This window comes from Tenrec ecaudatus, chromosome 12 (assembly GCF_050624435.1).
Source record: "Tenrec ecaudatus isolate mTenEca1 chromosome 12, mTenEca1.hap1, whole genome shotgun sequence".
Lineage (NCBI taxonomy): Eukaryota > Metazoa > Chordata > Mammalia > Afrosoricida > Tenrecidae > Tenrec > Tenrec ecaudatus.
In genome coordinates, this window is record NC_134541.1 from 112,974,033 (window position 1) to 112,997,995 (window position 23,963).

The 23,963-nt window shown below is 46.4% G+C and overlaps 1 pseudogene; it reads right to left on the bottom strand.

The window, feature by feature from the left end:
• Positions 1-1,074: 1,074 nt before the first annotated feature.
• Positions 1,075-23,963, bottom strand: part of LOC142422877 (profilin-1 pseudogene) — a 117,852-nt pseudogene continuing 94,963 nt past the window's right edge.

The following is a 23,963-nucleotide window of genomic DNA, read 5'->3' on the forward strand; positions in this document are numbered from 1 at the left end:
TTTCACAGGGTTCCCCCGATTCATAACAGTAGCAAAATGACAGTGATGAAGTAGCAAGGGAAATAATTTTATGGTTGGGGGGGGGGGCGTCAAGACAACATGAGGACCTGTATTAAAGGGTCACGGCATTAGGAAGGTTGAGAATCACTGGCTTCAAGGCAAGGATAGTGAGTGTGGTAGTGACATAATTTCATGTCAACTTGAAGCTATATACAAGTGTATGGGTAGTACTTAACCTGTCCATCAGGTTACAGCCTGATGGGGCCTCCTTGTGGGCGTGGCTTCTCATAAGGAGGGCCCAGGGAACCTCCCCTTCTCTCTGCCTTCACCTTCCTGCTGGCTGACCACTCTGAGACCTGACAGAACTCGGTGATGCTTCCACTGCCATTGGATCCACAAGACTTTGCACTCACCGGCCTGTGATCTCCCTGCATTCTACATCATTGCTCGTGGCTGTGTGAGTCTGGAGTCTGAAGAGGGACTTATGGACTAGAATCAGACTTATGGACTAGAGTTGGACTAGGCTGGGATGTTTTCTTTGATATATAATTACTTCTTGATGTAAAGCTCTTTTTAACATATATATGTTAACAATTATCTATCTATCTATCTATCTATCTATCTATCTATCTATCTATCTATCTATATCTATCTATATATAATTGGATTTGTTTCTCTAGTCAACGCGACCTAACACAGAGAAACTTGGTCTTATATACTTTCGACCTGCTGTCAGGTGAGACCAGTCCCTGGAGAAGGACATCCGGTTTGGTGGAGGAGCATCAGGGAAGAAGGAGGCCCTTCAGGAGATGGATTCACAACAATGGGCTCAAGAGCAGGAACCATGGTGAGATGGCACAGGACGGGGCAGTGTTTCCTTCTGCATCGGATTGCTATGGGTCAGAACTGGCTCGATGGCACTTAACGACATCATTCCCCCCGAGCCTTGCACCATGCTCTGAGCGCATCTATGAAGTTTGCTACAGGAAACAGCCGCAGGCGAGAGGTTCCTTGGGAGAATCAGGGAGGAGCGTGGTCCACTGTGGGCTGTAGCTTCATGGAAAAGGATGACAGTCAAAGCTCCTGGTGGGAGCTGAAGATTTCTCCAGGGACAGGGATTCCGATCCAGCCAGGACCCTTGAGGAACTGGGCCGAGGCATAGCAGCCAATCTGCGAAAGCCAGAATTCAGGCATGGGGAGAGCCTTCTAAAGAAAGAAAACAAATTTATTTTTCACTAAAAGGAGCACTAGAAAAGTGATAAGACTGTACCCGATCACAGGTACGGACTTATTAGACATGGGAAAACCGGGCAGCCCCGTCAAGGTCTGGTTTTCACAGACTTCACCTTTTTTCACCTGAATGGAAATTTTTACCTGGATGGAAAGGGTTGAATGGAATGGAAAGACTCAGGGGCCTCTAGGTTAGGCTGGTTGTCCAGAGCAGGGGTTGGCAAACTTTTGAGATGGAATAGCCAATCCTGTCCCTCACAAAAATTAAAAAAATTATTTGAGGGCGATAAATATATGTTTACAAACAAAGGAAATCACCATGATCTGAATAATACCCTTTAATTTTTTTCAATTCTACTTCAAAGCCACACATAATACCAAAAAAAGCATTCAGTGCACATGGTTGCTATGGGTCAGGACCGACCCAAATGCACTTAACAGCAGCACACTTTATTTGCTTACTCCCGCCCAATCCTTTGGTGGGAGTTACAAAGACCATGGACCGAAGAGCCGGAACAGACCATCTCCCTCTACCATGCTTGGCCTTTCTCCTGAGGGGCTCTTGGGTAGACTCCAACCTCCAATGTTTTGATCCGCAATCAACTGTTTTAAGTGTCTGAACTATCCAGTGACTTTTACATATCCAGTTCTGTCTTGTCTGCATCCATCTCCGTCGATTCCTCCTTTTCCTGCTCCCTCTACCCTTTCCCCTTCTTCTTCCTCTGTTCCCATGAGCCTGTTTGGTTATCGCCCTTGGGTGACTTGAATGGCCATCAGAAGAACTCAGGACTGGTTGCAGATCAATGGAGAGCTGGGAGTTTCTGTGGCTGCAGGCTCCTTGTGCTTGCTGAGCATCTATCTGAGCATCTATCTCTGAGGCCAGGGAAGTCCACCATGAACACAGAGGCTATTCTTTAAGCAGAGCCCGGGTCCTGCTGCATCTGAGAGGCATGTCAGGGAGCAGAAGCTCTTTGATGCCAGATGTGTTCAAGGGCACACATTAAAGAATTCCCTCTTTTAATCTGAGAAGCTTTCTAGCCCCGTGGCTAGGAGAGAGTCCTTGAGGGAGGACAAGAGCCCTTCTATCTTTGTTTTACTTTTGAGGATACTTGTGAGTTGTTCTCTGCCTCACTGTGCTTCAGGGTCTTCTCATGCAAACCTTTGATGTCGGTTTGTTGTTTTCAGTTTCTCTTTTCTTTGGATCTCTGGGTTGTCACCCAGTCAGGTCAAGTGCTGGCCTAATACAGGAAAGGGGAAGGGGTCCACATTGGCTCCCTCTCATGGGTGATCAGAACCTGCCTCTTGGGAGCAGTCATGGCTTCCTTTGCCCCGTGGATCTCTGTGCTTAAAAGAAGACTAGATACAGAATGCTCACACGACCAAAAGGCAGATCTTTTGTTTTGCTTTGCTGAGCAGCCCTGGTGGCACGGCGGGTACTCGATGGGCTGCAATCCACAAGGTCTGAAGTTCCAAACCACCAGGTGCTCCTCAGGAGAAAGACAAGGCTTTCTAGTCCCAAAAAGAGTCAGTCTCCCAGAACCACGGGGCAGGTCTCCCCTTTGCTATAGAGTCTCTATGAGTCAATGTTGGCTCAATGGCAGTGAATTAAAACTTGTTGTTTTTCGTACTGTATGGATTTTATTTCTCTCTCTCACTCTCTTTTCTTGGACCACAGGCTCATAACACATCAGCATTAGTGTGTCTGGGTGACTGTAGAAGAAGGGGTTACCTACTGGGGGTGGTGCCACCATTAAAAGGGCCTGCTTTCCAGCCCGACGCTTGGCTGCCATCTGAGAACTTAATTTCTGCAATATTCAGGAAGACTGCTTTGCCTGCGGGGGACAGTGAACACTCATTTACCTTCTAGGAAATAGTTGTGGCTGGTTTTATGCCTACGTGACCAACCCCCATTAGAAACTCTGGATTTGGGGGTCTTAAGTGAGCCTCCCTGTGCGCGGTGCTGACTGCTGCTGCAGAGAAGAACGGGGACTGCTGGGAGCCTGTGCCTGGTTTCCTCTTGACCTCCCCTTGACCCTTCACTCACGGGTCCTGGTCAGGAATGACCGCCCCTGGCTGATGCTAGTGATCCGTGTGCTCCCTGGCGAACCACAAAGTTGGCCCAAGTCTTCCCAGAAGCATCGTCCAGGAAAGGCCTGGCAATCTACTTCTGAAATGGTTAGATCTTTCTCATGGGACAGATTTACCTCGGTCCTTGGCTTTTGCTCAAGAAAGAACTCACGCTGAAGCCTGATTTGTGATCCAAGTGAGTTTTGTGAAAGAGAAGACACTTCAGGTTTACACAGACACCTCGGGGCCCTTGATACCTGCACATGGAATCCTGAGGCCAGAGGAGACCACTGCAGGGCTCCCAGGAACAGCTTGAGAAGTCGAAGGGCCTCAAGGCTCTGGATTCTGGCTTTTGAGGTCCTCTGCTGGGAGGCGTGGCTGACCCCTTTGACTGAGGTGAATTCACCTGGCCCAGATGGGCCAATCCAGGTGTAACGCCCACCTAGTTGTACCACCCCTTCCTTCCTGGCCAGACGCTTGTACCTCTGTGCATGCACAATGGATGCCCAGTCCCTATACAGGTGACCTAACAAAACCACTGGCCAAGGAAAGCACCACCGAGCACAGTTTGACTCTGACACCTGTGGGGTCACGGTGAATTGACGTGAACTTGAAGGCAAATGGTTTTCCTGGTGACTCCCATGGCTCCTGGGTCCTGTGAGTCTTTCTAGCAAATCAGTGAGTGAGTGAGTGAGTGTGTGTCTGTGTGTGTGTGTGTGTGTGTGTGTGTGTTGGGACTCTAAGACAACCTCTTTCATATTTATAAGATTTAGTTACCTTTATCCCAGCATTGTACTCCCGTTCTTGACATTCTTTTTTTAAATGTCCTTGCAAAAGGTGGATTTTGTGTGATAGATTCATACTACATGCATATTTATTTATTGCATAGCTATTGAATAAAAAAAACCCTCAAATGTAGAATAAGACTCTGACTGAGCATCTTACGTCCTACTTCAAAATAATCACATGGTAAATTTGACCCTTCTTCCTCTTGTGATGTGTAGTTCTATGAATTTTAACACAGGTTCAAGTCATATAATTCTGACAACGGCCACAATCAGGAAATGGGCAAAGTCATGCCCTCCCTCTGGCAACACCCGGGGTACCTGGCAACCACTGATCTGTTTCCATCTCCGTAAATTTATCTTCTCAAGAAAGTCATGTATAAAGAGGAGCTAATACCAAGGGCTCATGTAAAAAGTAGTGTTTTGAAAATGACAATGGCACCCTATGTACAAATTAGTTTGGTGCTATTGATGTGTGGATTGTTAAAGGAGTTGTAAGAGCCCCCAATAAAATGATCTATTAATAATTTTTAAAAAAAGAACGTCTTGGACATGAGATCGGAGAGTGTTAACTTGTGAACTTCAATCAGCATGATCCTTTAGAGATTCCTTGAGATTTCTGCACGCACCAGAAACTTGATATTCCAGAGTCTGGATACATGTTTATCCTTTCACTAATGAAAGGATGTTTGGATCATCTCTGTTGTTCTGTGATTATGAATAGAACTGCTATAAATATTTGAGTGTCTGCGCAGATTTTGTGTGACTGTCAGCTTTTCATTTCTTAAGGTAAATCCAAAACAAAAGTTTTGCTGTGAATTGGGTAAATAATCGCAGGGCAGATCAATTTTCCATTGAATGATTTATATGCATTTTGTTTCACATCATTGAATGCACTGCCGACGGTGCAGCATCCTTATCCCACGTCCTCCCTGTGTTTCCTGCTTCCGTTCTTCCTTCTATCCAAACCCTTCTGTCCTTTGCTCTTGGGTATAAACTGTCCTTCTGACCCCAAGTCATTGATGATGCTAAGCTACGCCTCCCTCCCTCCATAATGTCACTGCTCGTACAGGGTCATAGGTACAGGCTGAGCTTCCTAAGACACGGTTTTTCAGAAGGGCTGCTCTGCAGAGTGCAGGGTGTGGTCATGTTGCTGCCCCAGCAGCCATCAGCAAGGCTCTACTGTACGGTGCCACCGGATGTCCTAGTCACTCCGCAGGTCATTGGCATTTAGCACTGTCAGTGGAATCTGTGTCTGGTGCACGTGTCCCCCTCATCAGGTTTATTTGGAAATGAGTCTACAGTTAACATAAATGAGTCTATAGTTAACTGGGCTTACACACACAGCCCAGTGGTTCTGGACATTTGTATAGACCCTGTGTAATCTCAGGTTAAAGCACGTCAGAAGTGCAGGCTGATCGCCGATACTTTCCAAAGGGAACCACGGCAATAACCTCTGACACTATTGATAGAACTCCTCTGGTAGCACAGTCAATTAAGCAATGGGATGCAACCTAAAGGTTGGCAGTTCAAGTCCACCAGTCGAGCCAAGGGAGGAAAACGAGGTCCTGTGCTTTCATGAAGATTTATAGCCTCGGAAAACTTAGGATCCTATTGTGCTGTAGAGGCCGCTCTGGGTGGGAATGGACTCGATGGCAGTGAGTTTGTGTTTGGTTACGAGTGTGGATGCGTTTTGTCTGATTTGAAACCTCATTACATGGAATACTACAGCCCAGCCTCTTTTGCACCTGGCTTCTTTTGCTCAGTGCCGTGTCTGTAGGATGCCCCTGTGCTGCATAGAGTTGCAGGGTTTCTATTGCTTGGTCATCTGTTGTAGCGCTGGCTGTCTCACCCTTTGTAACGACTGGCTGCTTCCGGTTTGGCGCTGTTAGGAGTTAAACTGCGATGAGCGTGCTGATACATGCCTTTTGGCAGATGTAAGTGCTCTTCTCTCGGGCATCCTCACCAGGGCGGAATTGCTGTATCATAGTATTTATATTTCGCTTCAGCAAATACCGCCAAATAGTTTTCCAAAGTCCTTGTACCAATTTGCTCTCCCAACATGCACACTTACAAACATGATGTATGTTGACATGTCCTAAGGAGACCAGACTGTTTCTTATTACCCCTCCTCCCTCCATGGCAGTGTTAAGGTCCACTTACCATGCTATTTTCCCATCTACACTGTCACTTCTAATACACTCTTGTGGTCATTCATCCCCTCTTATTGGTCCACATTTCCATTGCCTTCAACTTCCCAGCACTACACAATGCTGCAGTCATGATCTCCTTCCATGTTGTTTAAAAAAACCAGTTTTATTAGCATGTAGTTCACATATCATACCATTCAGTGCATAATATTAAGCAGAGCTATCCAATCATCATCATAATTAATTTTAGAACATTTTCTTCTTTCTTTCTTTTTAAAATACTTTTATTGGAGGCTCTTCCATCTCTTATCACAATCCATACATTCCTCCAGTGTGTCGAGCACATTTGCACATATGCCGCCAACATCATTTTCAAAGCTTCTCTTCCCACTTCAGCCCATATGTTATTACCTCCTCATTTCCCCCTACCCATTTTTGCCATGCCCTCCCAAGAAACCATTAACCCAGTCTCTATAGATTTATCTATCCCAGACTTCAAACCTAGATGAACATCCAAAAGAACAAAACAGCAACAACCACAAAACCCTAACAACATTAACAACGTAAAACAGAGAAAGACCTCAATCGAAAAGAAAGCAGAAAACATTAGAAACGAGAACAAATTTAAAGTGGGCCAGAAGGGAGCTCAAACGAAGAAGTATGAATAATGTCCTATAGCACTACTGGTCATGGGGACTGTGAATGCTATGTTGACTAATTAGTTAATGGGTTGTTCTGGAGAGACTTTCCCACTGTGTGGAAGGTTTCCCTTGTCACAGATTCCTGCCAGTAGTCAACTTGGTTATTGCACCAGGTATTAGAGATCTCATTCATATTTTAAGTTGCATCTCTCTGCATCCTAATAAGTTTTAGCATCCTGATATATGTTACATACATGTTTATGTGGGTTTCTTCCAAAATGCAGTTTCTCACCTTTGACATTATTGACATTTGGGTGTGATCCTTTGTTGCATGTTTGTATGTGTGGGAGGGATGCTTTCTATATAGTGGGAAGTTTAGCTGCATCCTGATCTCTATCCATGTAACCCCTCCATAGGATAACCAAAAACGTCCTCTGGGGTCTGAAGTCACTCTGGTTGAGAACCACTGCTTTAAAGGGACCAGGACAAAATGGACACTGATTAAGGCCATGCATTTGCTGCTTGGGGGTGGTGGAGCTGCAGGATACTAGGTATGAAGGCTCCTGGGATGCAGACCTGCTATATTCTGAGGTGAACATCTGAAGCTGGATCGTCCCAGACTTATCTTATTCCCCCATCTCCCATTTATTTCTCTCTTAGCGAGTCCCAGTCTGAGAGCTGGGCAAACTGAGTTGGTGGTGCCACCCACGGGGGTTCTGGGGCACTGACGTTGGGGATTGAGAAGGCCAGGCTGGAAAAGAGTTGGATGGGATGTGGGAACAGCCCAGAGTGGTGAAGCTGAGGCCCTTCCAACAGTGGCTGAAGAGAAATGGGGAAGTGGCGGTCAGGGCAGCAGGGTCCTTCATCAGCGTGGGCAGATGGACTTCTAGTCCAAAGCTGAGCAGACCAGGAGCAGACTGGACAAGAGAGCCTGAAACAGGACAGAGAAGTGGACCTGAACATGCTGTAGGTATTGGAGGCCTGCTTTTGGGAATACCCCAAGATCCTTAACCTTAAACTCACCTGAACATGACAAGAGTACTCCTGCCTCTAGGCCTTGGCACTGCTGCTGCTGCTGCTGCTGCTGCTGCTGCTCGAGTTTGTCTTTTTCCATCTCCTCTCATCCTTCAGTCATTGGGTTAAGTGACTTCTGACACGCTACTGGTTCCAGCTGCTTCTCAGCCCCACAAACCATCTCCGAATGAGTGAGGATGTGCTGTGGGCTAGGATGAAGCAGGGAAGTGGGTCGCAAGGGGAAGGGCTCCTGGTTTTGAGCAGGATGGCAGAGAAATCTCACCGAGAAGGGGACATTTAAGCCAAGTCGAAGGAGGCTTGGTGAGAGAGCCAACAACCTTGAGGTGAATCATCCTCGATCCCTTTGAGAAGCTGCAAGGAGGCTCGTGCCACTGAAGGGCGTGGGAGTGAGTCCGAGGAGATGGGTCTGGCTAGCACACAGTCAGGTCCTCCATCTCCATCTCAGCCCCTTGAAGTTGAGCATCTATGAAGCCTCCTGGAAATCCTAAGAGGTTCGCCAGGCGGTGGAGCTTTGAGGTGGAGGGGCTGGTTCGGACAGGATGATGTTAAGTATATGTCACGGGCCCAAGGTCTCCAGCCAGTGGTTAATTTAGTACAAGTTAATACAAGGCTCATGCTTCAGGGTGTGCCTGGCTTTAACACTTGAATCCATGAATCGAACTTCTGTTTGTTTGTTTTTTTGTTTTGTGGGGGATGCGATGTAGCGATGTGAGATACCGTGGAACATCAAGGACTTGTGCATCCCCTGTGAAACCCGTGAAGGACAGGTCCTGGGTAAGATGGCCTCCTGCCCCAGAAGGAAAACTCAGAGCGTTTCTCCTAAACAATGACCTCAGGCTAATCAACCATTCTCTGCAAGTGGACTTGGTGAGATGCAGGTGGAATTAAGAAATCACGGACGTTGCAGCCTGACTATGAGCAAGTGTGTTTGCAGAGACCGGAAATAACATCCAAGAAGTGCCAGAGTCGGAAACAAAGTCCGCCCCCTCCCCCACCCCCCTTTCTTGTGCATCCTGGGCCGTGTGTGAGGACTCACTGCATCCCTACTCTTCTCCAAGGACATCTGTCCTTTTTGTTTCTGTACAACCTCCTCCCCCCCCCCCCCACTTTTTTGGAGCCCGTCCCTCTTTTGTCTGTAAAGTTCAGTTTGGGGAAAATTTCTGCCTGGAGTTGTTTTTTGGAAGAGTGTCTTACCAACCTTTTGATAAGGTTATGGACTTAAGAGACTTGATTCAATAATGTCATCAAAAACCCAATACCAAAGAAACGGTTGGCATCAGACACTTTTTTAATTAAAAAGTTAAGCTGGACTGTCTCTTTGTTAGAATGGTGTGTCTGTGTACAGTTTGAATACACTTGGAAATCCTTGTGACACATGGTTTCATGTCTTTTCCAAGCCTACAGAATGGAAAAGGAAGACTCCCTAGGCATTGATGTAGCAGGGTTCTTCACAGCCGGCCTTAGATCTGGAGACACAAGACAGTCCCTTGGGTTCCGGTCTTCACAGGTGTCACTGTTCCATAAACGCTCCAGCAGGGACTCCGCTGCCTCGAGACAGCCTAGGAGAACCACCAAACCATTCAGGGACCAGCCCTCTCCCTTGTCCCATGCACTCTACAGCTACAGGGTGCCAAAGGCTTTCCAACAGCAAACACAGGTGCAGCCACGGGGTACTTGATCAGGACACCCCATGATTTTTGCTTAAAAAAATAACAGAAGTCACAAGGGGTGGGGAGGAGATACCACCTATTTGACCACTCTGTCATTCAACAAATGTTTACCAATAACCTTCCCAGTGTTAGGCACTATTTCTTGTCTTTAAGATATAGCAATGAACAAAAGAGATGGAAATTCTTGACCCCTAAGAACTTACCTTCCAGTGGGATGGTGGATTTTTATTTTTAAACATAAAACTGTACTGTGTGTCCCACCATTGTTACTGGCTACCCTCGAGTGATTTCAGATGTAGGATGGCCTTTTTATGCCACAGGGGCTTTCAGTGGCTAATTTTTCAGAAGCAGATTTCCAGGCCTTTCTTCCATGCATCGCTGGGTAGACTTGAACCTGCAGCCAAGCATGTTTAACTATTTGCCCCACTAAGGGACTGCTTATCTATTGGATGGTGGTAAGTTCTATAAGGAGAAATCAAGCAGGGCCAGGGACCAGGGTGTGCTGGGAGTGGCCGGTTACCATTCTAAACCCGTAGTCAACATTTCTGTTTCTTTTTTTGTAGTAAAGGAAATTGTTGGATCAAGTGATGGAATACAAACAAGCTCTGAAGATTAGATAAGAGTATTAAGTTAATGTCTGATTTTACATGGTAAGAAAAGGACTTTGATCTTAGGAAATGCATATTGAAATGTTAAGGAGAAAGAAATCTGATGACCCAAATTTACTTAACCAAATGGTTCAGAATTAAGCAAAACAAAACTCTTCTCAACCCCCACCAAACATGCTCTCTGACAATCATCTTTATTCATTTGTTCCTGCCATCGCCAGAAATGTTTACACCTTTCCTCTCTGAAAATCTCTGCTTAGCCCTTAAAACTCACCTCTGTGAAGCTTTCCATTATTGTTTCTTATACTCTCTCCAGAGCATGAATATCTTTGCCTCTGTCGTACATCTGGATGTCGTTTTCTCTTGTATAACTGTATGTAAAGCACATGATTAGTTCATTTTGATGTAAGCCAGCTATCTTTTCCTCTTGTGGATGCCATGGGACGGGCTGTGGGTCTTAGTCATAGGTGCTGTCAAGCCAGTTCTGACTCATATCCACCCTACGTGCATCAGAAGGAAACGCTGCCCGGTCCTGCACCGTATTTGAGCCCATTGTTGCAGCAGTGGGGTCAATCCATGTTGTCTAGGGTGTTTTTCTTTCTCGTTGCCCTTCCACTTTGCCAAGCATGATGTCCTTCTCCAAGGACTGGGCTCTCCTTACAACGTGTCCAAAGTATATTGAGAAGCAGTCTTGCCATCCTTAGTGGGAAGAGAAGATAGAGAAGCACAGTAGCAGGTTGAAGTTGAAAATGAAAACAAATCCGAGAGCCAACATATGACCTCGAGGCGATCGCACTTGGATTTCGAGAATAAGGTTGTTCTACAGAGAAGTGGAGAGGGAGATATTGATAGTTAGTCTTTCTCATGACATGACCAAGGCTTCTTTTGACCAAAGTCCTTGTCAATTTTCCAGGCCACTAAGAACTCTGAAAATCATAAGAGGTCGGGGATGAACAGAAGTCCATGGACCATTAGTCAGAATCCCATTGGCTGTGCGTGCCCTTCAAGCTTTGATGCCCTTGGCTTTAAACTCACAAGGAGGGTGACCCTGAAAATGAACCTTCCTAGTAGAATGTGGAGCACTAGATGGTTTACTGACCCATATCAGGCTTGCTGGATGTCCTGGGAATGGATATTCTTTGTAGTACATGACATGATTTCCAGTCTTTATAGAGTTCATTAGATTTCCAGCAAAGCTTTTCCCTAAAGTTTTGGGACTTGGGCAGAGAGAGACTGAATTGTGTAATGTCAAGTGGAGTTTGTAGGGATCTGCTGTTACAGAATTGTATGAGAGAGAGTCTTGGAGACAGACCTAGAGTTGAGTCACAAGTCACTGGTCAGTTTTGAGCTCTTGTCCTCTCTAATCCTGTGCCTGAATCTGTAATATGGATACACTCATAATACCTAGGTCTGATCGTCTTCGTGGTGATCAATAAATGCACGTAAAGGGCTTAGTGTAGCACAACACACATAATAAATGTCTAGGAAATTTAGTTTATAATAACGCAATAATGAAGAATATCTCTCATTTCTGGCCTGATTTATCTGAGAGATCCTCTACCTAGCGTCAGGGCTGGCACAGAGAGGGCACCTGGTGAATGCCTTTCTCGAACTTGCTTACTAAGAGTCTTTCATTCCTTTTTCATTATAACACTTTATCTTCCAGGGCTGCCCTTGGAAAATTTCCATTCAGCTCTTTTACGTTATCATTTCTCCGCGTGGCTCTAGCTTCTCTACCACTGCCAGAAAAAGGAGCAAATCTGTTTGGGAAGAAGTACAGCTGGATTGATCCTTGGAATCGATGGTGGTGAGATTTTTGTACGTTGGGCATATCATCAGGGGGAACCGATTCCCGGAGAAGACATCATGCTTGGTAAAGCGGAGAGTCGGCTGAAAGGAGGAAGACTCTCAGCAGGATGGATCGCCGCCGTGGCTGCAACAATGGCCTCAAAGAGAGAGATGAGGATGAAGTTGGTGCAGGGCCGGGCAGTGGTTCGTTGTGTTGTACACAGGGTCGCTACGGGCCAGGGCTGACTCGGTGGCACCTCACAACAGTAACAAGTTAGATCTACAACCCTCCTCCCAGCTCAGATCCTGTCTCCAGGAAGGAGGTCAAGTTGAGCTGTTCACAGCTACATTCTGAGCCCCTTACGTGTCCCCTGACACCTGGCAGACCATTTGCCATCTGTTGACGGGTGGAAGAATGAATGAAAGTGTGGATCGATGTGTTCCCTAGTGAGGAGCGGGGTGCTCGCTGATCCTCGGCAGTTCTCTATTGCTTGGCAGTTTTTATAATCAGCGTGCATTGCTTGAGTGATGAAAACACCAAGTGAGATAAAACAACGACAACAACAACAAAACATTGCAGAGAGAACTGAAGTAGGAGGGGGGCAAGATGAGAAAGAATGGGAAACAAAAATGAGTAGATTTACTAGAAAGAAAAGCCAGTCACATCTGGGCCATCATGGAGGTTAACCTCCCCTCTCCCAAGTCTACCTGTCCCTACAGAGTCACTCTGAGTCGACATCAACTCGATGGCAGTGAGTTTTCCCAGGTCAGAACACAGAGTTCAAATAAATGATCCAACCAGCAAAGACTGGAACTGGTGTTTCTATCCAGCTGACCCACCTGTTTCCCTGATCCACGCTGCCATCTCAGCCTTGTCGAATGTGAGTTTCCATGAATGGCAGGTACTCGCATGCGCTGTTAGCCTGTCCTCAACAAACACTGCCCACCCATGGCAGAATCTGCCCAGTTCGCTCCCCTGTTTGGGGGGCCTAGACATTTGAAAGTGCACCAGTAAATGACAGCACCCCCTTTCAGGCTGGAGGTTTATAGCCAACCCTCCCCCAAATTTTCAAATGCTTTTCTGAAAACTGCATGTGCTTTTTCCCATGACCATCTCAAGATGTTCCAGTGTAGCACTTCCCCTCAGGGCACCCGGCACAGTGTGTTCCTGGGAGACCGAACGTAAATTGTCTCTAAGTTCTCAATTTAGCTGTTCAAGAACTTCCTCAGAAATCCACGACTGATGTTAGTTCTTGGAGATCAGCTTTCAGGCCAGATGGCAGAGATTTCCTTTGTGGGGACAGAAATGACAGTGGCTTCTCTGCAGCTTTTTCGGTTTGACCCAAAGGTGCTCCAGACCAGGCCGCTTCCTGGACATGACCTCATTCTCCGACTTGGTTCATCTGATCTGGAAAGTTGAACGTATTTAAAGCAGTGTCTTTTGTGAGCCGCTCATTTATCTCCGGTTTCAATTTCCTCCTCATTTTATATACACACCACGCACCTGCCGGCTCAGCACATCCACCTCTGCGATTCAGCGATGCTGATGGCATTCACGTTTCACATTCATTCTCACTCCCTTTTGAGCTATCCCTCCGCCGTTAACATAAATTCTGCGCCCCTCCCCTAAGCATGATCTCCCTCCTTTTTCCTCCCACTCCCGCTGGTTGACCATTAATGATTTTTTGGTTTGCTTTTTTCATAAAACTGAGGTGGAATCGTTTCTTTACTTTCACTGTTGATTCATTCTGTTTCACGTGATGCTTCTGAGGTCCATGCCTGCCGTGGCATGCCTCAGGAAGTTAGTTCTCCATGGCTGATCTGCAGGCCAATGTGTGAATTCACCGTATGTTGTGCATCCATTCATACATTGACGTATCTCTGGATTGTCTTTACTCTTTTGTTATTGTGGAAAGTGTTACCATGCACATTGGTGGACCTGTTTCAAGTTCCTCCTCTTAATGGTGTGTGTGTGTGTGTGTGTTTTAAATTGAAGAGATAGTTTGTTAGTGCGAGTAGACTAGAGAAACAAAATCAGAGACACTCATATGTATGTAAGAGAGAGCTTTTATATCAAAGAGCAATTAAACGTTAAGAAAACATCCTAGCCCAGTCCAGGTCAAGTCCATTAGTCCGCTATTAGCCCATATGCCCATTACCGGTCTATAAATTCTTCTTCAGAATCACGCAGCCATGCAATGATGCCGAAAGCAGGAAGAAAGGTCACAGGCCAGTGGGTGGAAAGTCTTGTGGATTCAGTGGTGGTGGAAGCATCTCAGTGCTGTCAGGGGTCTCCACGTGGCTCCTCCAGCTCCAGGACTGGCTACTCTATCAGCGCAGCTCCATGTGTCTTGTCAGCAGGACTGTCTCCCAGGAAGACGAAGTAGAGAGAGTGTGTGTCCCACCTCCAGCGAGCTATTTATTTCCTTAGCGCCTCCAAATGAGGTCGTCAAGCTGTGACCTGATTGACAGGCTAAACTCCATCCCATTCACTCTTAATAGTCTCAAGTTGACAATAGATTATGTAACCGCCACAGATGGACATGCATCAATTTCAACTCTCCCCTTGTAGCTGGGGGGTGGTTTTGTTGCTCAGTGCTCAGACTGTTCTGCTCACACTAATGACCGTGAAGTGTGAGTTGCCGTGGGTCCGCCCTGACCCCTAGCAACCCCAGGTGAGCCACGGTGTTCAGTGGCTGTGGTCCAATGGGGCTTTGATGGCTGGATTTTCTGACGTAGATCACCAGGTGCCTCTGGGTGGATTCAAACTGCCAGCCGGAGGCTGTAATCGTTTGCTCTCTCCAGAGTTCCTCTCCTGAGGAAGAATGGCCACTTTCCCTCTGGAACAAGTGCTTCCTTCAGAAGGGGGTGAAGGTCAGCCTGGACTCTGGGTGTGCGCTTCCAGCTGGCTGATGGGAGCTTTGCATTCTCTTGACCGTGAAGACAGCCAGTGACCAAATTAGAATGACTCGGGTGCTGTTACATCAGTAGAGGAAGTCCCGCCAGCCCCCTGCCGAGGTCTCACTTTGTCAGAACTGTTTGCAGAAAAGAGTGTTGCCAACCTGGGCTTCCAGGAATTCCTCTCTGGCTCCGGCATCAAAGCCAATAGGCTAGATGGCTGGCCTGGCTGTGAGAGGAAAGGGGAGCGTAGATGCGACCGAACCCCGGAGCCCAGCAATTACCCAAGTCAGCCTTCCCTCCGCACCTCTCGACTCGGGACAGTGGCCTCACTGTGTCGCAGGCCAGGAACAAAGTGGTCACGTGCTCTGAAGTTCACGGAGAGATCAGGGGTTTGAACTCCTTGGACTGCCCTTTGGGGAGAAACCAAACCAAACCCATAGTCTGCTTCTATACAGCTTCCAGGCTTAGAAACTGCTGGGGTATTTCCCTCTGTCCCACAAGGTTGCTATGAAACGGAATCGAGGGATGGGGTTTCTGCTAATTACAACAAAAAGGGTACTAGTGATACACTTAATATTATTGTGAACTCTGAGCGACACTTTACAAGTCAAGAGTGGGCAGTCCTGGGCTTTGCTCTTTTGGGGGGAAGGGTTATCTTAAGGCGCTGCACCTTCTCCATCACAGCCTTCATGTTCACTGCCATTTCTGGGTGTTTATTTTTCATAAATCCCTTCATTACATATGTTGTAAATTAAAAAAATAAAAAGCCAAGGGAATTCATACTGTGAAGCCAGGCTTACTTGGATTTATAAATAGCTTTCTTTCATTCTAGAGAGTGTTTAATGTTACCACCCGCTCATATCTAGGAACACAGTCAGAGGGAAGGAAATAAAGCCCACCCAGTGTCTTGCCATCCAAACAAAACCAAGGAGCGTTTCCCCCAGATTCTGCATTCTTTTCAAAAACTTACCTTTTCTCCGCTTGCGCCATTGTGGCACATGCTATAAGGAGTTTGACATGTTGCTTTAAAATGCGTTTGAAGCGACCGTATGGGGATAGAATACAAAAGGTCAAACCTGCCGACTGCTCCGTTGTGCTTTGCATTCTTCACCTCTGGAGGAATCTTGGAAGTGGCTCTATGACCGGACCAAGTGCGTCGCCTCGCTCTTCTGCTCCGCGGATGTCACGGACGATTTGGACAAATCCCTATTGTTGCACACTTCAGTGGTTCCCAGGTTTTGTACCATTGTAACCCAGTGCTGGGCGTCTTGTGTATGAAGCTTTTGTGATCATTTCAAAGGATGGACGCTCTGAAAAGAAAGGACATGTACAATTGGCGGGGACACTTTTTAAGGCCACGGATAACGTTGTGAAATTACCTTTCCAAAGGACTGCTGCGTGTATTCTCTCTAGGAGCAAAGGAAAGGGCTGTTTTTGTTCACTCGCACGTGTTTAGCGTCCAGAGGCGTGCTCGGCCAGTCGTAAGCGCTTCGTGCATGAGGCGCTGTCCCTGCGGTTGCTACCACCATGATTATTGTCCCCTCGCACTAGCGCCAGTCTTTTCTGCCTCATTAGTCCCATTTGAGAGCATGCAGACAGTATTCCAAGTTGAGCAAACCTCTCTTCCAAACCATGAGACCGTGATCTTGGGAACATAACCTTCCTTTAAACTTCAAGATGTGCTACTTCCCCCACGGGGAATGCACAAAACCCAAAGCCCGTTGCTGTGCTGTTGACCTTGACTCGTACGGATCCCCCCCTCTGTTAAAGTAGAACTGTGTCCTCACGGGCTTTCTTCCATGGCTTTGTGTGTAGGAAGCAGACTGCCAGGACTTCCCTCTCCAGTCACGCACTGAACATTGCCACCACCAGGGAGCACCTGGAAATAAGAGAATGCAATTATTAAAAGGAAAAAAAAGGCACAAAAATAAAAATGACTGTCATGCTTCCTTTGGAAAGGTGAAAAATAAAACATCTTCATGACATCCGCCCGAGTTTCTGACGGGTTCCCACTTTAAGGCCTAAGCAAGATCCCACGTCCTTCGCCCAGTGCCTGGCACGTTGGAGGGGCCTACATTCTGCCTGAATGAATGGTGTAGAATGAATGGTCATTGAGCTCTTTGGCGACTGACCCTAGTAGCTCATGGACGCTCAGTAAGGGTGTCATTTCTTGCTCACCACAAGCTGAGACTGACTAACTCACGGGCATCTGGTCGCTGCTCCCTGACAGCAATCCTAGAGGACAGGGTATAAGTTTCCCGGTGGTTTCCATTTCTGAGTCTGTAACTCTGTACAGGAGTAGAGCGCTTCATCTTCCTCCCGTGACAATGTTAAATGAATCTATGGATAAATCCCGATGTCCGGATCACTCCTACAGATCCCGTGGCTGTCAAGTCTATTTCCACTCCCAGTGGCCCTGTTAGGACAGTGGAACTGCCCTGGACGGGTTTCCAAGGCTGTAACTCTTTTCCCTGGCAGACTGCCACAGCCTTCCCCCACTGTGGCTGCGAGGTCGGCACTGCCTGCCTGTTGTTAGCAGCCAAGTACTCACCACTCCGCACCATCAAGACTCTTCCAAGTATTCATGCCAACGTAAGACACCTCACACAGTGTGAACGGAACCTTTCCAAACCTGGCTGCTGCCAGAGCATCATCATCATCATCCTCTGAAATTCTTTTTAAATCACCAACAGATTCCCAGGCTAAACGTCAAAGTCACCGAACCCCAAACTCTAGGGAGGAGCTATGGCTTTGTATTTTATAAACCCTCCTTGGGGATCCTGATGTGACATCTTTACTGAAGATCATGGACAGGTGCATGGACATCACTGGTCTTTCCTCCCGCATCCCAACATCATATTACAGGTGTGTGTGTGTGTTTTTTTTTTGTGTGTGTGTGTGTGAAGGGGCTTCTTGGCTGCTCTGCAGGTGATCTAATCTTTGGGTACACACTTTTTCATGCTGATAAGCCACCCTGATGCTCTAGCAGCTGCCCCTGACTTTAATCCTATTAATAAACCTGTCCCTGGTCTCCAAGGAGCTGCCCTTTATCTTGCCCGCCAAGGCTGCAGCGAACGGCTTTTCCTAGCCGTGTACCACAACTCAGTTTTATTACCAAGTTCTGCTCTCTTTTGGAGAAATAGACTTGATGCTTGTGATTTCAATCACCAGGCTCTTGCTGTCCAAATGGCTTATCTGGTGTTTTTATGGGGCTGTAGGGATGCCACCATATTGTAGAAGTAGCAGGTTGGGATGAGCGAACAATGAACCATCCTCTTTTATGTGCAGACCTCGTGCCCAGTGTGCTGTGAGCATTAAATCTTTACATCCATAAATGAGTATTGTTATCCCACTTTTCAGGTGAGGAAACTGAGGTCAGAGAGATTAATGCGTGAGGACACTGACTATTCAAAGTTCTAAAATTCCAGAGTCCCAGTTTGGAGCCAGAGAAGACTTGGGATGGAGAGGAGTTTTAGGTTTGGACCATGGTCCCTGGTAGATTGGGGGAGGATCATGATCAGAGCATGGGGTGCTAGGAGCCTGGCAGGTTAAAGCCAGAGAGGGCATGATTGACTAGCAGCTTGGAAGCAGCAAGCAAAATATAAGAGAAGATTCAAGGTCAAAGGTAGGAGTTGGAATTTCAGGAATGAATTCAAAGCATCAAGTGCCAAGAGGAGTTGATAAAGGGCAGGGATCAGATCCAAAGTGGTTGACCGGTGACCCTAGGTGGAATGGCCAGCATGGAGCTCCTGAGGGAGCTGGGTGGGGAGAGAAACTCCTACAAAAAGAAGGGGCAGTTGAGGGTCCTTGGGTAGGGGGGCTGTAGGGTGATCTGGGGCACAATTTGACATCAGCTAAGCTTGCCATTTAATTCAACCATTCAACTCTTTAATCCAACAAACATTTACCTATGACACTCCCTATTGTGAACTAGGTGCAAGCTGACAGAGCAGACCATCAGTGTGACGCTCAACAATTCATACTCGTTTTGTTCGAACTCATCCAGCGCAGCCCCTCAGTGTACCATCCCCTCGCCCACTTTCTCCTGGTGTGCCCTGTTTCCAGAGATCCTTCTCTCATGGCCTTCCAAGCATTGCCGTTGGGTAAATGCTTCCCTTTTGGTCTTAAAAGGGTGATGGTTCTAATGCCAGGGTGACTTCAGTCCAGACCTGAAGCGTGACTAAGGAACAGAGTCACAGGGGTCCCACCTGATTCTGTCCAATCAGTAAGCTTGACCTCTTTCATGATTTTGAGTTTTGTTCCATATTTTTCTCCCACTCTATCTAGAACCTTCCAAGGTGATTCTTTTCAGAGCTCCTGGTGGTGGTAGCTGGGCACCCTTTGGTTCTTCTCGTCTCAGGGTTGTGAAGACTGCTGTTTGGGCGGTCCGTTAACCCATTGGACTAATTGTTTCCATGTTTGTTACTTTTCTTTTCTCTGGGTGAAGAGAGATCAAAGACGGCACCTTAGGTAACTGTTCGCCAGCTTTTAAGACCCTAGTCAGGACTCAGCAGAGTAGAATGTAGAGCATTATCTTTGTGAACTATGTTATGCTGGTAGACCTTGTAATTCGGATGTCCTGTGAACTTCATACATTGTAGTCTGGCTCTGATTATTCTTTAACCACATCAAAGACGCCGCACTTGTTTAACAGCATTTTGTTTGTTTGCTTTTGAGTGTTGCTGTGATTTCTGTGTGCAGTATCCCTCAGTGTCAAGCAATAGCAGTCACTGGATTCCCATTCCACCTTGGTGTGGTTGAATAATCGTTTGTTTCCTTTCCAAATGGATACTACGCCTTTGCCTCTTGCTGCCGCCATTACTAGCACTGGTTTGGCTGGATTTGAGAGACATGGTGCCCTTCATGGTAATATTTTAGAAAGAAGACTGAGCAGAGAGATAACTCAACATTCAAGAGACATGCGACACACATGATTACAATCTGCTGCCTACCTGCGAACCATGTGCTGTGTTAGTCTGGGTTGACTAGAGAAACAAATTCATAGACACTCGTATGTGTACAGGAAAGAGCTTTATATACAAGAGTGATTGAATATTGAGAGAACATCCCAGCCCAGTCCAGCTCAAGTTCATAAGTCCAATATTGGCCCATGTGTCCAATACCAATCTATAAAGCCCTCTTCAGACTCACGAGACACATACAATGACATCAAATATAGGAAGATTACAGGCTAGTGGGTACAAAGTCTTGTGAATCCAATGGGGGTAGAAGCATCTCAGTGCTGGCAGGGGTCTCCATGTGGCTCCTCCAGTTCCCAGGGTATGGGGTCTATCAGCACGTGTCTTGTCAGTAGAGTGTCTCTCAGGGAGTCAGCGTAGAGAAAGTGTGTCTCTCGCCTCCAAAGAGGAACTACAGGAATTCCCAGAATCCTCAAGGGAAGGCCATGCCCACAGAGAGGTCTCATTGGCTACAACCTGATTGACGGACTAGACTCCACCCCTTCACTCTTAATCCTCTCAAGTCCCACTTTGACACCAGATGATGTAACTATCACACACTCAAAGTTACAGAGCCAATAATGTTTCATGCAACAGTTCATACATATTTTGTTTCATGTCAATGATTGCAATCTCTACAATGTAACACCACCCGCCCCCCTCCTCCAGGTGTGTGCTGTTCCATTTGCTCTTCTTTCCTATCCCTTCCCTCCTTCTGGACTTTGACCTTGCACTAACACTGCCCCTTTGATTTTGAACAATTTGTTATTCTAAGTAACTCAGACCTTCCTGTTGTTGTTTTCCACCTGGGAGACCTCTCTGTTGTGTGACTGAAAGCTAAGTCAAGGCAGTGAGCTCAGTTCCAGGCTTGAAGGATGACACAAAGCCATACTCTCAGGGGTTCAATCATCTCTCTCAGGCTTGTAAGCCTGGTCTTTTAATTCTTTTTTTATGATGTTGAGTATTACTCCATGTTTTTCAGCAACTCCACACGAGATCTTTTGATGTCTTTCAGAGCGGTCAGCTGTGGTGGTCTACACCTCTGCTTCTGTTCCCAAGGCTGTGGAGGCTGGTTGCATGGCTTATTAGTCCTTTACACTCATTGTTTTCATGCATCTTTGATTTTCTTCACTCTTCTTTGCTTCAGACAGGGAGAAACCAATGGTCACTACTCATCAAAGTAGGAGATAGACTATCTCCTGTGGGCTATGTTGTTCCACTTGACTTTGATGTCCTCTTGGTGACTTTGATGTTTGGTTATGGCCAAGACGTTGTCATCACTGTGCCCCTGTATGCTCTACTAGCATCATGGTTATATTTGCATCATATGGAACTACATATGGTGGGGGAGGGTTTCAAAATTTGTGGAAAAAATGCAACGAAAAGATCATGGAATTTTTTCTGTGAACTTTTTGAAGCCCCTTGGTTAGGTGGGCATCCCTGCTGTCAAACCAATATCTATTCCAGAATGTGGTCACATTTGCCTCCCACCCCTCTTCAGCTTACAGTAACACTTGAGCAATGTTTTCTGTGCTGCTTTTGGTTCCTTCCTGTTGTGGAATTCCTATCAAGCATAGTGTGCTAGTCCAGGTTGACTAGAGAAACAGATTCATAGCCACTCATACGTGTATAAGGAAAAGCCTTATATATAAGAGCAGTTGAATATTGAGAGAACATCCCAGCCCAGTCCAGAGCAAGTCCACAAGTCTGATGTTAGCCCATATGTCCGATTCCAGTCTGCAAAATCCTCTTCAGACTCACACAACACATGCAATGATGCTGGATGCAGGGAGATCACAGGTCAGTGGGTGGAAAGTCTTGTGGATCCAGTGGTGGTGGAAGCATCGCAGAGCTTTCAGGGGTTTCCACGTGGCTCCTCTCCCTCTAGGGCCCGGGTTACATTAGCGTAGCTCCATCAGGCTCATTGTCAGTAATGTCTTGCAGGGACTGAGTAAGTGTCCCACCTCCAGTGAGCTACTTATCTTCTTAGTGGCTCCAAATGAGTTCATCAAGCTGCGACCTGATTGACAGGCTAAACTCCATCCCTACACAAGTTGACCCCAGACCATGTAACTACCACATGTATGTCATTCCTCTTGCTAGTGTTCCACGTAATTCTTAGGCTTTCTTTGGATCGTTTGTTTAGATTGTTCTTCTAGTAGATGTGTATTGAGAGATTTATTTTAAGGCTCATTGATTTTGTCTTCCATTTTACTATGCTTTTACAAAGGATTTAAAAAATTCTAAATTCTTTTTTTTATTTCTAAATTCTTAGTAGTAATCTTCTGAATTTATTTTTGGTTTGTGTTGATTTATTTTTTTATATGATTTGTATGTGGTTTACGTTTTCATTAATTGTATCAGATTGTTCTAAAGTTATCCTCCCCAACCCCCTACCCCCATGTAGCTTTCTTAACAATTCTCTCCATCCATTGAAAGTACCTAAGAATTATTCTCCATGATTTATTTTATGGTAGTTCCAATACCTTTACTTTCTCAGGAGGGTCTTTGGCTCTTTATATTGCTCACCTCTTTGCATCATTCTGTCTTGTTTCTTTGTCAGGACTGAAATTGCCTGCTGTCACTGAGGTATTGTGGTATTTCGGTATTTGTGGGGTTTTTGTTTTTGATGATCAGATGGGACTGGATTGGGTGGTAGCCTTTCGCACTCGGTGTACTTATTAGAGGGACAGGGTTTGGGGCTGGATCATGTGGGGACAGTTGTCAGATAGACCAAGAAAGGAAAAAATAAGAACTAAAAAATAAACAAACCAAAAAAAACAACCCGAAGCCAGAACAATCTCTTGTTCTGTGTCCCTTTCCAGTGACTGCATTGTCCTGATCAAGGTGATCTCTGTGACCTGTGATCCTGATAAATCTACACTTTCCTTCATCTACATTTTCTTACAGCCACAGGGGAGCACAGGGAGAATGCAGCTGCTTCTGGGGACATGAAGCTGGGGGCCCGCAGCTCCTTGAGTTCCCAGGGGGTTATTGAAGAATAGAGACAATGCCTCCCTTCTTACATCAATCTCTAGTGTGTATCCGTTCTGTGGTTTATCAACGCCATTCCCATGACTGGTTGCTCCTGCCTGGTTTGCTTTTTCTCTCAGACTATAGTAAACAGCTCTACAGGGTGGGGGCTGGTCCCACCTCTGTTCATCGAGGATGTGGGAACAAGGAAGAGTCCAATCTTTCTCCTGCCCAACTGTAGAGGAGAACCCAGTGCGGTGGCAGGAGCTGAAATGTACATGCCTGAGGTATGCCAGTGGAAAATCCACTAGCTTAATTTTCCTCTGGGTATGGGTTACTCTTAATTTCTTTTCTCTCTGTTGATATTTGGTTCACTAATCCATCTTTGGGAGCCCTAGTGGTGTAGGGGTTACATGTTGGGCTGCTCACTGCAAGGGCAGCAGTTCAAACAACCGGCCACTACTTAGGAAAAAGATGAGGTTTTCTAGTCCCATGAAGAGTTACAGTATTGGAAGCCCACAGGGGGCAGTTCTGCCTTGTCCTATAAGGTCACGTTGAGTTGACATCACCTCGATGGCAGTGAGAATCTATCTTTTCTTTAGAGCTCCAAGCCTCCAGAGTTGTGCTCTGTGTGTGTTTGGAAATCCATGGAGAGGTATATGAAAGTTGGACATTGAATAAGGAAGACCAAAGAAGAATCTATATATTTAAATTATGGTGCAGGCAAAGAATACTGAAAGCACCAATGACAATTAAAAGAACAAACAAATCTGTGATGGAAGAAATACAAGCAGAATGCTCCTTAGAGGCCAGGATGGTGAGACGTCGTCTCAGGTGCATTGGAAATATTGTCGGGAGAGACAGGTCCCTGGAGAAGGAGGCTTGGTCAAGGAGTGGGGCAGTGGAAAAGCAGAAGCCCTTCCAGAAGATGGACTGACACAGGGCTACAAGAATGGCCTCCGACAAGGAATTGTGAGGAAGATGCAGGACTGGCCAGCGTCTGGTTCAGTGGTACGTGGGGTCACTATGAGTTGGGACCGACAGGACGGCACTTATCAAAGAGAGCATGTTTTCTGCGTGTCTTTGTTTTAGAAGGTCTGTACGGCGTGGCTCTCTGGGCCGCCATCTTGCCACAAATCTCTGTGCTTTCACTCTTA